At 32.1% G+C, this 14,113-nt stretch overlaps 1 pseudogene; it reads right to left on the bottom strand.

The window, feature by feature from the left end:
• Nucleotides 1-1,555: 1,555 nt before the first annotated feature.
• LOC149543706 (C4-beta,C20-epoxidase-like) lies at nt 1,556-2,699 on the bottom strand (annotated as a pseudogene).
• Between the last annotated feature and the right edge of the window lie 11,414 nt (nt 2,700-14,113).

Here is a 14,113-nt window from a genome sequence, read left to right on the forward strand (position 1 = left end):
TACATTGAGAGCCACAATGACCTACTTCACATCTTCCACTATAAATTATCTCTTCTTTTGCTCAATTATTATAAGCTCATGATGTCATATCAATGCTACTTATTCTAATGCCCAATATAGGTACCAATAATCAAATTTTTCTTAAGAGGACCCTATTTCCCAATGATATCCTCTTGACCTACTTCTATATCCAACAATCCTCTCTTGACTTTTTATCTTGATAAATAGATTTTCAAACTTCAAATTGTCCCTTATTTGCAAAGGACCTTCAACTATGCATAAGCTTATATAATTTCATCAAAACATTATTAGTGTTTCTTATCACTCATCACCTTGTCAAAATTTAAGAGAACCTACTAAAATTAAATTGTTTATTGAATATATTATCAATTCTTTCATTGGTTTTTTAAATACAAAATGACAAGGATCTTCATTAATTAATAATATATTCTCCTTTATCAATAAAATATTATCATCAAAACATGTAATCTATTTGTCTAATAATTCTCCTTTTCTTTTCATTTGTTCAAAAGTAGGGATAGAATATAGTTATTCTTTGTAGCTTACTCTTTTTTAACCAAAATTAAAATTTTATCTAAGGAAAACTATTAAAAAAATTGCTATGCACAACAACATTACCTCTTGTTAATCATATTGAAGTGATCCTTGTGAATGACAAAGAAAAGAAGAATTATAACCTATATCATTGAATTTTTAATTGTATGTCATTTAAGATCTACAAATTTGTAGAATAAAAGAAAAATATATTTAAAAATATTGTCTCAATCGAAATTATAATAGTTTTAAAAAGTTTATATTGTTTAGCTTTTACAAAATAATTATATAATGTTTGAAACAAATATTTTGTTTAAAGAACCATTCTAGAAAATCTTACTCTTTTCTAATCAAAATTAAGAATTTATCGAAGGAAAACTATTTAAAAAATCACTATGCAAAACAACATTACCTCTTGTTAATCATATTTAAGTGATCCTTGTGAATGACAAAGAAAAGAAGAATTATACCTTTCATCATTGATTTTTTAATTGAATGTCATTTGAGATCTGCAACTTCATAGACTAAAAGAAAAATATATTTTAATTTTTTTTGTCTCAATTTAAATTATAATAGTTTAAATTATTTTTTAAGTACAAATAGTTATCAAACAGAAAAAACTAGTTATATTGTTTAGCTTTTTTGGAATAATTATATAATGTTTGAAACAAATAATTTGCCTCAAGAACCATTCTAGAAAATCTTCTAATCTCAAGAAGCACGCCCCAAATTTTACAAATAATATTTATTAAAGCCTTAAATGTATTGTACATAACAAACTATATTATTATTTATTAAGTCATATTTAATTCTGCTACCTTTCATAATTTATTAAAAAAATTAAAATTAAAAAAGAGTATACTAATGTGGATATTTTCTTGTCTTGTTACGAGTTTCTTTGAAATTCTTTTATTTAAATATACTCGCTATCAAATTTCATTAAATAGTGAATGAGTCGATACTCAAAATATTCAATTATTAATTGAATGCATCAAAGTCTTTATATACCCGCGAATCCTTCGAGTGAAGTAGCTCTATCTTTATTGTCCTTATCCATGTTACGGCATGCCAGCAAGTCCGAGTATGTAAAAGGTTTGTAATGCCTCGGATTGTCATTGTCCACAAGCTCAACAGGCGCCCATACGTTCGTCTCATCTGGAAAGAAAGTGAACAATCCAACTGAAACGCGATCTCTCCAACCATTGTAAACAACACGATGCTCTGCGCTGCGGTATCGCCCGTTGCTCTACGCCTGCAAACATTTATATATCCCTATTTCTTATCGGGCCGTAATAATGGAAAGAGACCATTCAAATGGTATGGGCAGAGAGAAAATATAATACCTTAAGGGAGTCCCCCAAATTGACAACGAATGAATGAGGAAGAGGTTTAACGTTGAACCATTCGCCCTCCTCAGATCGAATCTGAAGGCCTCCAACATCATCTTGTTGAAGAATTGTGAGGCACCCCGGATCTGTATGGCAAGTGCGTCCGGCTCGACAGATAGGTTATTTGCTGGATAGCCGTTTGTATGCAATACTGCTGCGCATTTTTTTAAGTGAGAGTTGTATAAAGCGTTTCCATCCAGACCCAGGCTTGCGAGGATCATCTTAGTGATTTTCTTTTCAAGATTTGATACAGACAAAGCGTACGCTGACATTGTTTCGCTGCAAAAAGTTCCGAGCATTAGGCAGAGGAAAACAAAATACGGTGTTAAGGGAAAATAAAAACAAAGGTTGATCAACAAACCTAAAAATTGGGCTTCCTTCTGGACATATTTTTGCATATATTTTGGCAATCGAAGCTAGATTTGTTGGGTCTTGAAGGCGAATGGACTCGAAATTTAGATTTCGGAAATAAGCGTCGAATACATCACCTGTTGCTGAGGCTCTCTCTTTCACCTCTGTGGGCAGGGACAATATATGTCGGCCGACATTCCGTGCCTTTTCCAGCAGATCCACTGGAACTCCATGGTTGATAAGTAGGAGGAACCCCCATTCATTGCAGGCCTTTCTCAGTTTGGCAAGCGTGGGATGATCTCGAAGCTGGCTCAGATCTTCACCATCAAAGTCCTGCGGAAATACGGAGATATCGATTACTGGGAGTTCGACTTCAGACAGGGTGGCTTCAAGAGAAGAAGGCATTGTGTTTTTTCCTGCAATGAACGGAAAAATGAGAAGAGCTTTATGACTTATCAGCCGGGCTTCTCTTTTAAATACCTTCAACCAGAGTTGGAATAATTGGACGTCGCTTGGACATATTGTTAACTATTACACCAAACTCCAAATTTGAAACATGACCAACGATTTTCCTGACTGAGAGAACGAGAGATCGACAATGTTTCGACCGATTTGGCTGTCTCGGAGAGCGATAAGATCTTGCAGCGAAAAAAGCCAAAATCCATAGAATCCGTACGAAGTTATAATTTTTTGTCTTTAGAATCTGCACGAAGTTTAAATTTTTTGTCTAATCGATGACCAAGCAATCGGTCAAATTAATTTAATAAGTATAAACCCTCCCGAACTTCCAATCCGCAATCCGTAGCTGTAATAAGAGCTCTGAGAGAACTTGAGTCCCTATATTGTGCAAATTTCAATTCATACCTAGAAAATAAACTTCTTGTTGAATAGCTTTGTACAAGACTACCTGATTAGTGTGAGGTCATCCTGAGGTTTGCTCGAGGGAAATTAAATTGGAACATTGAATTCAAATTGAGATCAGACCAGACCAGAAATTGAATCTATTGAGTGCATGTTCATTCCACCAAAATTTAGAAAATTATTAATTTAGATTCATTTAGATAAAATTTGAATTAAGGCTATTAAATAATTAAAGATATAAAATGTAAAATAATTTATATTAGAATTTTTTTATAGATGATTTATATTAGATTTTTTAAATATAGAGGTATATTCTATGTGTGCATTTTTAGTGGACTAACTACATCATTTCAATATAAAGGTTTTCCATACTATTATATCTATATGTAATCAAAATGTTGAGTTAGTTGAAATAATTGAAATGTTCAAAATTTTCAAAAATAGTTTCTAAAATAAGAAAAAAAATTCATGAAAGTCCAAAATGTCAAAATGATAGTCTAGGCTTGGAAAAAAAAATTATTGAATAAAAATGGAAACAAAAATTCATCAAATAAAATATATTGCCCATCCAAAGAAACTAGAAAAACAACTTATTACAGTTCACAAATCTATTAGATTATTTGAACTAAAAATACATAAAAAATAAATTAATCAATAATGCACATCCAAACATCAAGCCTCAACTCTATTTATTATATCTTAATAAAATACATATTGAAGTCATCCTCTATCATGTGTTTTGTGCTTATTTAAATTTTAAATTTGCTTTGGCTTGGAACAAGTTTACCATAAAAACAATCTAATCCAATATTGAAAAATAGGAAACATTAAAAAAATCCTGCAACAACAAAAAGTGGGAGACGCCCCTAACATGGATAGACAGTTCTCTATATCTCTCTATCTTCTATATTATCTGATGAATTCTGTGGATATTTTATGTATCTTCTATATAAATTAGTAAAATTGGTGGTCCTAAATTAAGTTATATTTAAATTTTTTATTGATTTTATATTTAGTATTGATTATTAATTTTATATGTAAACAAAATATATAATATAAATTCCAGTAATACTTAGTATTACAGGTCTAATTTTAAAAAAACAATCTTTTATTTTTAAAATTGTTATAAGAATTAAGTCGGATGATTTAATAAAGTTAGCAGTCTATTAAATCCTCTGCAAGTAGAACTATTGTAGCATTTAATGCATTTGGAGTCCCCTCAGAATGAGACATCTTGGGTATTGTTGATGCTGGTTAGATTTCTCTATAGTTAAATAGAGAACGAGACATCTTGGGTATTGTTGACATTGGTTAGATTTCTTTAGACTTAAATGGAGAGCCGAGGCTAGGAGGTTTCGATATGACAGCTCTGAGAGGCCAAAATGCCAAGATAAATTTATTTCACCCCACCTAGAGAAATTGAAAGGAGCACCACACAAAATGAAAAGGAGCACCACACAAAATGAAGATCTCTCTTTGATGAGGCCAAACCCTAAGCCATGGACTCATGGATTTGTGAGAAAGCCAATCAATATGATCGATGGATGCCGTTCTCATTTATCTATCCATGAAAAATCCAAGCGTGATAAGTTAACCATAGATTTGAATCCTGCCACTCCTCGTCAGCTATGGATACTGAGTTATTTGAGAAAAAACCGAAGCATGATAAGCTAACCCTACATTTGTATCTTTTCTTTGAAACACCGCTTGTGGCTAGGAGCTTTAAATATAAATCGACAAAATTTGCTACCTGGATGTATAACCATGATTTTTGCTAGAGAAGTCAGTTAGTGCTATTTCAAATACCCTAGATAAATATTAAGGAATTGCTGATGGAGAGTTTCAAACATTTGACGGGTTCATTTGATTGTGGTGACTACTATCCACATGGTCAATCAATTTGTGATTCTGTTTGTGCGGCAACTTAGTTCTACACACATTTTTAAAAAGTTGTGGCTTTAAGTCTCTTTTCATTACTTACTGATCCTCTAAATAGAAAATTTGGCTCAGATTGAAAGGGAACTGTCAGCCTCTGCTTGTGACTGCAAAGCTTCTGTATCTATTTTACATTCCAGTTCATGAAAATTTTCACAAAATTTTCATCCAAAAAAAAGGTGCCACAAATTGTGTTGCTCATACGTGACAAGGGTTACAGTGACTATTTAGATTCGTCGAGAGCCAGTCTGATGAACTAAGATTGTGAATGGTGGAGAAGAGAAACACGCTAAAACAAATTTTGATGAAAATTGATGTGCAGAGGCAGTGTTGCTCATAATTTTGGTGACTAGATGAAGATGTTCGAAGATTCCATAAATCTATTTTTGGAATTCTCGTGCCAATTAATTAAATTTACCCCTACTTAAATTGGTATCGGCCAATCAAAAAAGAAGAATTAGTGTTTAAAAATTGATTAAAAAATAAAATTATTTTAAAACCTTAGAAGTTGAATACTATTAATTGTAAAATTAATTGATGGAGGGCAACTGAAAAAATTAGTTTTCTACCTATATATAGGTAGGGACTAATAATAAATATTAAAAATTCAAGATAGCGATGACACCAATGATAAATCGAACAAGACCTCTAGGGCAGCTAAGTTCCTGTCAAAGATGGTAGAGGTACATGCTTGAATGCAAAGCTTCTAGAACTAACTATAGTCATACAAAAAGGATGGGGTTGTTCCCACAGAGCTTTCTTCTTGTTTGTGACGTATTTGATATAATCTCAGATGTGTAAGCTACTGGTTCTAATGTAATTAGGAGTTCATGGAAGGTGTATGAGAAGGGTGAGAGCAAGATCCAAATTCTTGTGTCTGACGTCACAATTGTGACAGCAATGCTAGAGGCTAATGTCAATTGCGATAGTAGTTGGCGTCGCCTCTATAGCAACCCCGTCGCAATTGCCATGGAGTATGTCACAATTGCGACAGGCGCCCTAGCAATTGCGGCAGCAATGCTAGAGGTTGACGTCGCAATTGTGACGGTAGTTGGCATCGCGTCTATAGCAACTCTGTCGCAATTGCCAGGGAGTCTGTCACAATTGCGACGAACAGCCTAGCAATTGCGACGGCAATGCTAGAGGCTAACGTCGCAATTGCGACAGAAGCAAAGTAAAACATAAAAAAAAATTCCTCAGTTATATTCAATTGTCAATACTTGCCCATACTGACCTTTGATGTCCTCCTCATCTTCTTCATAATATTCCCTTGCATTAAGGGCAAGCATTTGGCATATAAGCCAAAACAAAGAAGCATCTAAAGCCAGGAAGGCAACTCCACCATATAAGCCAGTCTTTGCAGTTGGGCATTTTGTTGTGAGATCATGATGTAGATTTCATGTTCTATGCAGACTCTCTGTGATTGTAGCCCACATCATCAAGGCTTTCGCGAGAAAAGAGATGGCCCTGGTATAAAGATACATGATATTAGCACGGGCAAACACATTTAGCTATCCAGACACTCTTTTATTTATATCCAAAATTGAAAAGGTTAAAGTAGTAAGTAGTTTTAAATAGCTAGTTGATTAAACTCCACTGGCTCATCTCACGTTAAATTATAACAATGTTATCGAATCCTTGAATTTTCTCTTCCATTCAACATTTACGTCCTCAAACACCTAAACAGGGAAAAGAAGCTGATTGTACACTATAGACAGAGAATATTAAAAATGTGCTAACTAGTATATTGAAAATGCACCTATCATTTTTCTATTTTGTTTTTAAGATTCCAAACATTGATGATAAAAAATGCTAACACAGTTAAATTCAAAAGCTATCAAGACATATGTTTGCAATTACTTACACAGCAATAGCGAAAAACACCACCAGAGAAGTGGTCCTCTAGAGAGCGTACACAGGAACAAATTTCCCTTTGTAGGGATAAAATACAGCTACAACCCCAAACACAGTTGATAAGAATGACAATATGATTGAGAAGCTGCCCAATGCAATAGTTGGATCAGAAGGGTATTTACATATGACAATGCCCTTCCCTGTAATAGCGGTTCTCGAAGCAGGCTGCAGAACACATAAAGGAAGTAAAATATTAACTGTAGCTTTGTAAAACTAAGTTAGTGTTTTCAAATACAAAGGAAAAGGTAAAATTTAAATTGTTTTGCATACATAATCGAATAATCAATTTATTCTGAATACTAAAGTAGATTGGTAAAATGCAATGTGGTCCCTAGAAATTTAAACTAACAACAATCCTAGTATACTTGATGTCATGCATCTTTCTACTAACGGGTAATTATATGGATATTGTAAAGAAAATGAGGAAATTCTTTTTTACAAGGAACAAATACCAATAAGAAATTTGTATTTATGGCTTGGAACATAATTTGTTAACTAGTGGGATATGGGGGAACTAGTTTCAAAAATCAACTACATCAAAACCAAGCTTTAGGGGTAAATTATTTTTGGAAAATTCATCATGAACTAAATTTTAAATGTTTTAGAATCTTAAGAGAGATATACCTTGCAAACCTAAATAGGGATGAAGCCTTAAGAATTATGAAATTTTCCAAAGGATCCTAAATATGGATCTTTATATCTAACTCTAGAAAAATAATACTAGACCACACCACATGGAACATAATGGAGGGAAGTAAAGCTTTATTTTGGAATGATTCATGGGAGGATACCCATTGTTAGACAACTATTGAATTTAGAAGGATGAAAAAAAATGCCTTGAAAGATGGGGAAAATATGCCAAGGACAAATTGTTTTCTAGCTTGCTATCGGATTAGCTTTTGTATTCCACTAACACCTTGCCAAGTCACAAATTCCTTTTCCCTAATTCTACCTTCACATATTCCAAATCAGCAGACCTTTCCATTCAATGGAACCATGCTAATGGATAACACTCTTGTTTCACCCCTTCGCTGGTCAATGGAAGTTGAATAGATAGTTTTTTTAAACATTTTTTTTTACAGAACAAATGATTCACATTTGTAATAACATATTCACTTTAGCATAGGCTAAAAGCTAACTGCCAGAGGTTGCACTATTTGGAAGGACCTAAACCCTCATCAATTCACCATCAGAATCTTACCAGACTTTGCTATGTTGAAGAATGAATCTGGTAACTTAGATTTTTTGTAATGAAATGTTGAAATGACTACTATGCGATTTTCAATTGAGCTCTCTATATACTATTGGTTTGCAATTTAAAGAAATAGACCCAACCTAAGCAATTGATAAAAAAATTATGAAAATTTGCTAGGATAGTTAAAATATATTGATTGTCCTCATAATATTGCACTAATACCAATCTTTCAAGAGATGAAAAAGTTCAAGACATGAAACCTTCTTGTTCTTGGCCACAACTCCAAAGATGAATGCTAAAATACCTAGTGCTGCAATAGTAATTGAAATTCGCCCAACCTCAGTCAAAGTCATTGTGCCTGTTCATCATATATCAAGTTTAGAGAAACATTTTTTTATCATACCAATATACTAATTAGAAAATGGGAAAAGTTATGCAATTAAAAGATAAAAGTAAAATATTGGTTTGACTTTTGTTTCGTACCAAAACCTACGTATTTAAGAATTTTTTTTGTGTGTTCAAGTTTTATAGTGCTGATTTTTTACCTCATATAAAGCTCAACAACTAACTCAAACTTGTCGATAAATCAAGCATAAATGAATTCTATCAGTTAAAATTTGGTTACAATACTATGAATTTTATCACTTGAAATATTCTATTGTATGACCACGAATGAAAATAAAGACCTCATCACAACTGCAGAGATGATTGAGTGCTCACAGACCATTTAAAGGAGTTTCTCCATCTTTTAAGATATAAAAATACATTAAAAATTTCTTAGATTATTAATTTATAGCTGGGTATGAATAGAGATACATGAATATTTGTATTAAAAATATACAAATCATAGATCCATACATATTTGTAATCTAAAACCAAATGTAAATTCAAAATACTACTTACTGCATAAATACTAAACAAAACTATCATAAAAAGTATAAATGTTTATACATGATAAAATATAATATGTATGGTAGCATATATAAATGGTATCTATTTAAATGATAAACATAATAAAATGAAACAAATATAATAACATAAAGCTAAATGTTGTAAAGACTTCATAATAATATGCAGAAAAAAGTAATAGCTTTTTAAATTTTTTTTTCACTTTGAACCTTAAATACATAAATAAATACATATTTATAATCTAAAACTAAATGTAAATTCAAGATACTACTTACTACATAAATACTAAACAAAACTATCACAAAAAGTATAAATGTTTATACATGATAAAATATAATATGTTGTAAAGACTTCATAATAATAATTAGAAAAAAAATAAGCTTTTTAAAAAAAAAAATTCACTTTGAACCTTAAAAGTTTACAAGAAGTTATCTATAAAAAAACATTTCCAACCTTTCTTTTCCTTCTTGATAATAACAATCAGAAATTTGAAATCAAAGCTTTGGTGAGAGATGAGACAACAAAATTGGTGGGTCATGTTTTTTCATTATTCTCCATTTTATTTCTATAATCATAATATTAATCTTTTAATAAAACCTATTAGATTATGTAGATACTGGCATCTTTATTTTAATGCACAAATTATAACATGATGAATAAACATACATCTAAGTCAAAAATTGTCTTTCAGTTGAACAGTCACAAGCAAGAAGATCATGTCCATCAAAATCCTCCAGAGATCAAAACTAACCAAATTCACCTCTAGCAAGTTTGATGTTTGATGAATGTCAACAGTCATACTGAAGAAAGATACCATAACGCTCATCAATTATGCTCAACCAACTGAATGACAAGCCTTCAACAAATTCCATAGCTTTCATTCAACAACCTTTGTATTTTACATAAAGCTGGAGCACGCACAACTACACAACCGGCCAGCCATGTTTTAGCCTTCATTATAACTTCCTCAACCTTATAGAACCTTCACAACCCAATACATGTGCCTCATCAACACCTCCTCCATGTGCAAGGACTCCAATCCAACAACTAATGTCAATATGTTTGTCAACTTGAACTAGTCATAAAAAATGTGAAAAATGTCCAAGCTTATATATATGTGCACATCACCAAGTCCAATTATAGGGCCCATCTATTCCTACACAAAAAATGACCACCACTTAATCGACTTTCAAAAAAACCTAGAAGTGTCTTGATGGAGCTGGAATCACCCAAGTATGTACACACATGATTCCGTTCAGCTCAAAATTTAGACTCATTTTTTGAACTTGTGTCTTTTTTTTCGGCTTGAACTACTTTTAGAAACTGTCACTTCAAAAGATGTTTCTATCATACTTCAATATAAAACTCTTGGCTTTAGCTGCCCCTTATTTAGCTATAAGAAAAAATCATATTTCCAAATGAGACATTACATAATCATAAAGCCTATTATTATTGTAATGTGCCATGTCCAATGCTTGTAGCAGAATGATTGACTTTGCTTTGTCATGATCTTGGGAAAGTAGCCTCTTCCAAAGATATGTCTTAACAACACAATGCAAGCTATATCTTGACACTAAGATTTGACCATGCAATAAAAATGATTCATTTGGAATATAATAAAAATAGTATAATAAACAGGTATTGAAATATAATAGCACAAATTGTAATGTGCTCTTCACAAGCGAAAAATTAAAGGCTGAACAATCTGGATGACAGATCTATATAACTATTGCTCTGAAAGCATTGTTATCCCTCAAGAGACAGTCGAGATATATGGATGACATTAGATAAACATCCCAAAGAAAGATTCAATTCATAGAAATCAAAGTAAATAAGAACTAGTAAAAGCTTTTTTTCACCAAGAAATAATGCAATTGAAGCAACACCCAGAAAACAAAATGCTCATTCTCTGTGTACCTTGAATTAAGTTTTCAAGATCTCTTTAGGTAAAGCCAAATAATAATTAAATTTCAAAATTTATGAAACTAAAGAAAATGTTAGATTTTACTGATCACTCATTAAATTGACAAAATACATAAAACAGATCACTTATTAAATAGAGTCTTTGTATCTTGTGCTTTTCTCTAAGCTTGGCCTCGAGGATATAATTGTTTACTGTAGGTCGAGAGATAGTGGCAGAGTAGAGGAAGAGTTCTACCTTCATTAATTTATTAGTTGCTAACATAATCCCAAATAATGTGGCATTAAGATCTAAATTTTAAAAGTAGGTGCATCATACATTTCACAAACCCAATTTAAACTAATTAATGTTAGATTTTACTTGGATAAGGAAAATTGAGGATGAAGATAATACTTACCTTACCCATAATAATACGCTATCGACTTATTCCCACCCATTCATAAGTTTTCCCATCAAAATAGCGCACAATTTTTATACCTGCCCATATACCTTCACAAGAAAAAACAATAATGACATTAGGACTAGATTTGTATACTGCTTAAACAATACATGATACAAAAAAGTGGAAATCAAAGTAAGATTTGTGATTTTTTCTTAAGATTGAACTCTCCAATTTAGGCTAAGTTACAATGAGGTGAGACGCTGAGTATGACATTTGTGGCCCTGATTATATTATTCATAAGCTTTCTTGTCTTTTCCACATTCCATGAGCATTCTCTATTATTTGTCACAACCCATTTTATTAACTCATTATGTGAATAAAAAAATTGATTATTAACTAACTATTTATCTGTGTGCACTTGATTTTTTGATTAAATGAACTAAATGTGATGACACTAAATATAAATTTATGTCAATTAGTATTTTATTATTTTATGAATATCCATGACTCGATATCTTGTTAGTCTAAATCTTTTCCATAGGTCCTCCTATTCGAATAATTTATAAATAAGATTGGTAAAATTGATTATGTTTTTCAAATCGTATACATGCAATATTTTAATTATTTCTATTGACTTGAATTATGATCTTTTGATTCTGACAGTGTCTAACTACAATCTATTGGCATGAGGTGGATGCTGGTCAGTCTTTTTCCCCTCTCACTTGTTGAGTTAGGCATCATCTAGAAAAGGGAGGCTGATCATGATAGGGAGGAAATTGTACTATAAATTTTAAGAACTTGTACACATGCATCAATCGTAAGTTGATTGTATGATAATGCAGGGTAGACACACAAAGGTTTTCTCAAGTGTCATCACAAGTATCTGTACTCTTATTGCCTTTCTATCATTGCATGAGATCCAATGAAACATAGGGACTCATTGTTTCCCTAGTTAATTATGATAATCATATCATTGGTGATAACACAGTTCCAAGATAGTGCTGAGATCCAAGGATGTAATAAAAAAGCTACAAGTTTAGAATTTCATGACAGTTCAAAGCATGAAGCCTTAGATGCATAGGACAACAGTCTAAACATAGGACAAAAGAGAGAAATATTTAGTATCTTATTGAGCTTTACTTTGTTTCAAGAATAGTTTAATATTCTCTACTAAACAGGGCCAACCACGTGAAGGTGGAAGCTCATTTGCCCCCACCCCCTCCCCCTAACATCACTCTACATTCCCCATTAACATCTAACATTCATTCATTCTTTCAACCATTAATAAAATGTAACATTCAATCAATATCACATGATAACATTCATTAACACATTAGATTCGTGAACATGCAACATTCATCAATATTTTGCATTAACACATAATTCATGAACATTCCTTAGCACATAATTAAATTCATTGAGACATAAAATTTAGTAATTATCAATTAAGGTATGTAGATGACAATCATTTCTTTTTTTTCTTTCTATTTCTTTTTTCTATGTAAGCTCTAAGAGGAGCATCAATTTCATCATCAATTCCCCCCTCATCAGTTGTTCTTATCTCTATTCTTGATGATCTCAAATTCCTATGCTATTGCAAATGGGGGTCCTCTACAATAACAAATAAAAGAGTTAAATTGAAAATAATTTATTATAATTGTTAAAAGTATTTAATTATTTTAAATAAAATAACTATAGTGCTCTTTACCTGATCTGACCACATCATTTTGTCTGGACTCAATGTCAACACGCTCATGAACATCGACCCCTCGATCCTCTACAGCTGCTATACAAAATGTTACATTAATCCAAACACCAATTGCAATTACATATAAAATTTTTAATAGCAAATGTATACCTCCACCACTAGGATGCACATCATGCGAACCTTTAGCATCCACAGATTGTGTAGAAGGATTGTTAAGCTGGATTCCAACATCCTACACATTGTTATCATTACTTGCTTAAAATAGATATACTCACTTTATATTAGAACTTAACATCAAATAGACTAATTGGTAAAGTATTCAATTTAAAATAAATTTCATTTAGCTTATTTACCTATGGCTTAGATGCAACATTATTAGAACCTTCCACACTAATTTCAGCTCATACCCGTTTAGCCAGGGCTCTATAGCTTTGTTGGAAGCCAATTCTCTTATCCTCTTTTGTGAGGCATCTCTTGAACTTTGAGCCCTACATTTTTGCATGGTATGGTGAGTTTTACTTACATTGTTTCATCAACCAATGGAGGGTAGTTAAAATATCAAATGGAAATACAAAAGTTGCAAAAGTTGAGGATCGGGAGAAGAGACAAGCTAGTCTATCCTAGCATTTCCCATCACAATATATAAAAAATTTGATACAATTTTTCATTTACTAATAATTATAACTCATGCTTGAAGTTTCAAAAAACCACCAAAGCCGAGCTTATGTGTCCCGTGCTTTTCTAGTCTTGCCTTTGTAACCTTTGATGTGTCAGACAATCTATGAAAAGTTTGAAATATGTTAGATAGTATAAATATAGAGGTTAGTTAGTACATAATTACATTCTCAATAGTATCACATACCTTGGTGTACTCTCTATCGGTGTAATTGCATCTTTCTTGTCATCTTTATACTTTCCATCCTAAATTAGAGCCTGCCACTCAGCCTCAGGAACATAGGGCGAATGGTCGTACCTAGTGTTATCTTGTAAATGT

The sequence above is a fragment of the Cupressus sempervirens genome, chromosome 8 (genome assembly GCF_028749045.1).
Source record: "Cupressus sempervirens isolate cs-2001-9-10 chromosome 8, ASM2874904v1, whole genome shotgun sequence".
Taxonomy (NCBI): Eukaryota; Viridiplantae; Streptophyta; class Pinopsida; order Cupressales; family Cupressaceae; genus Cupressus; species Cupressus sempervirens.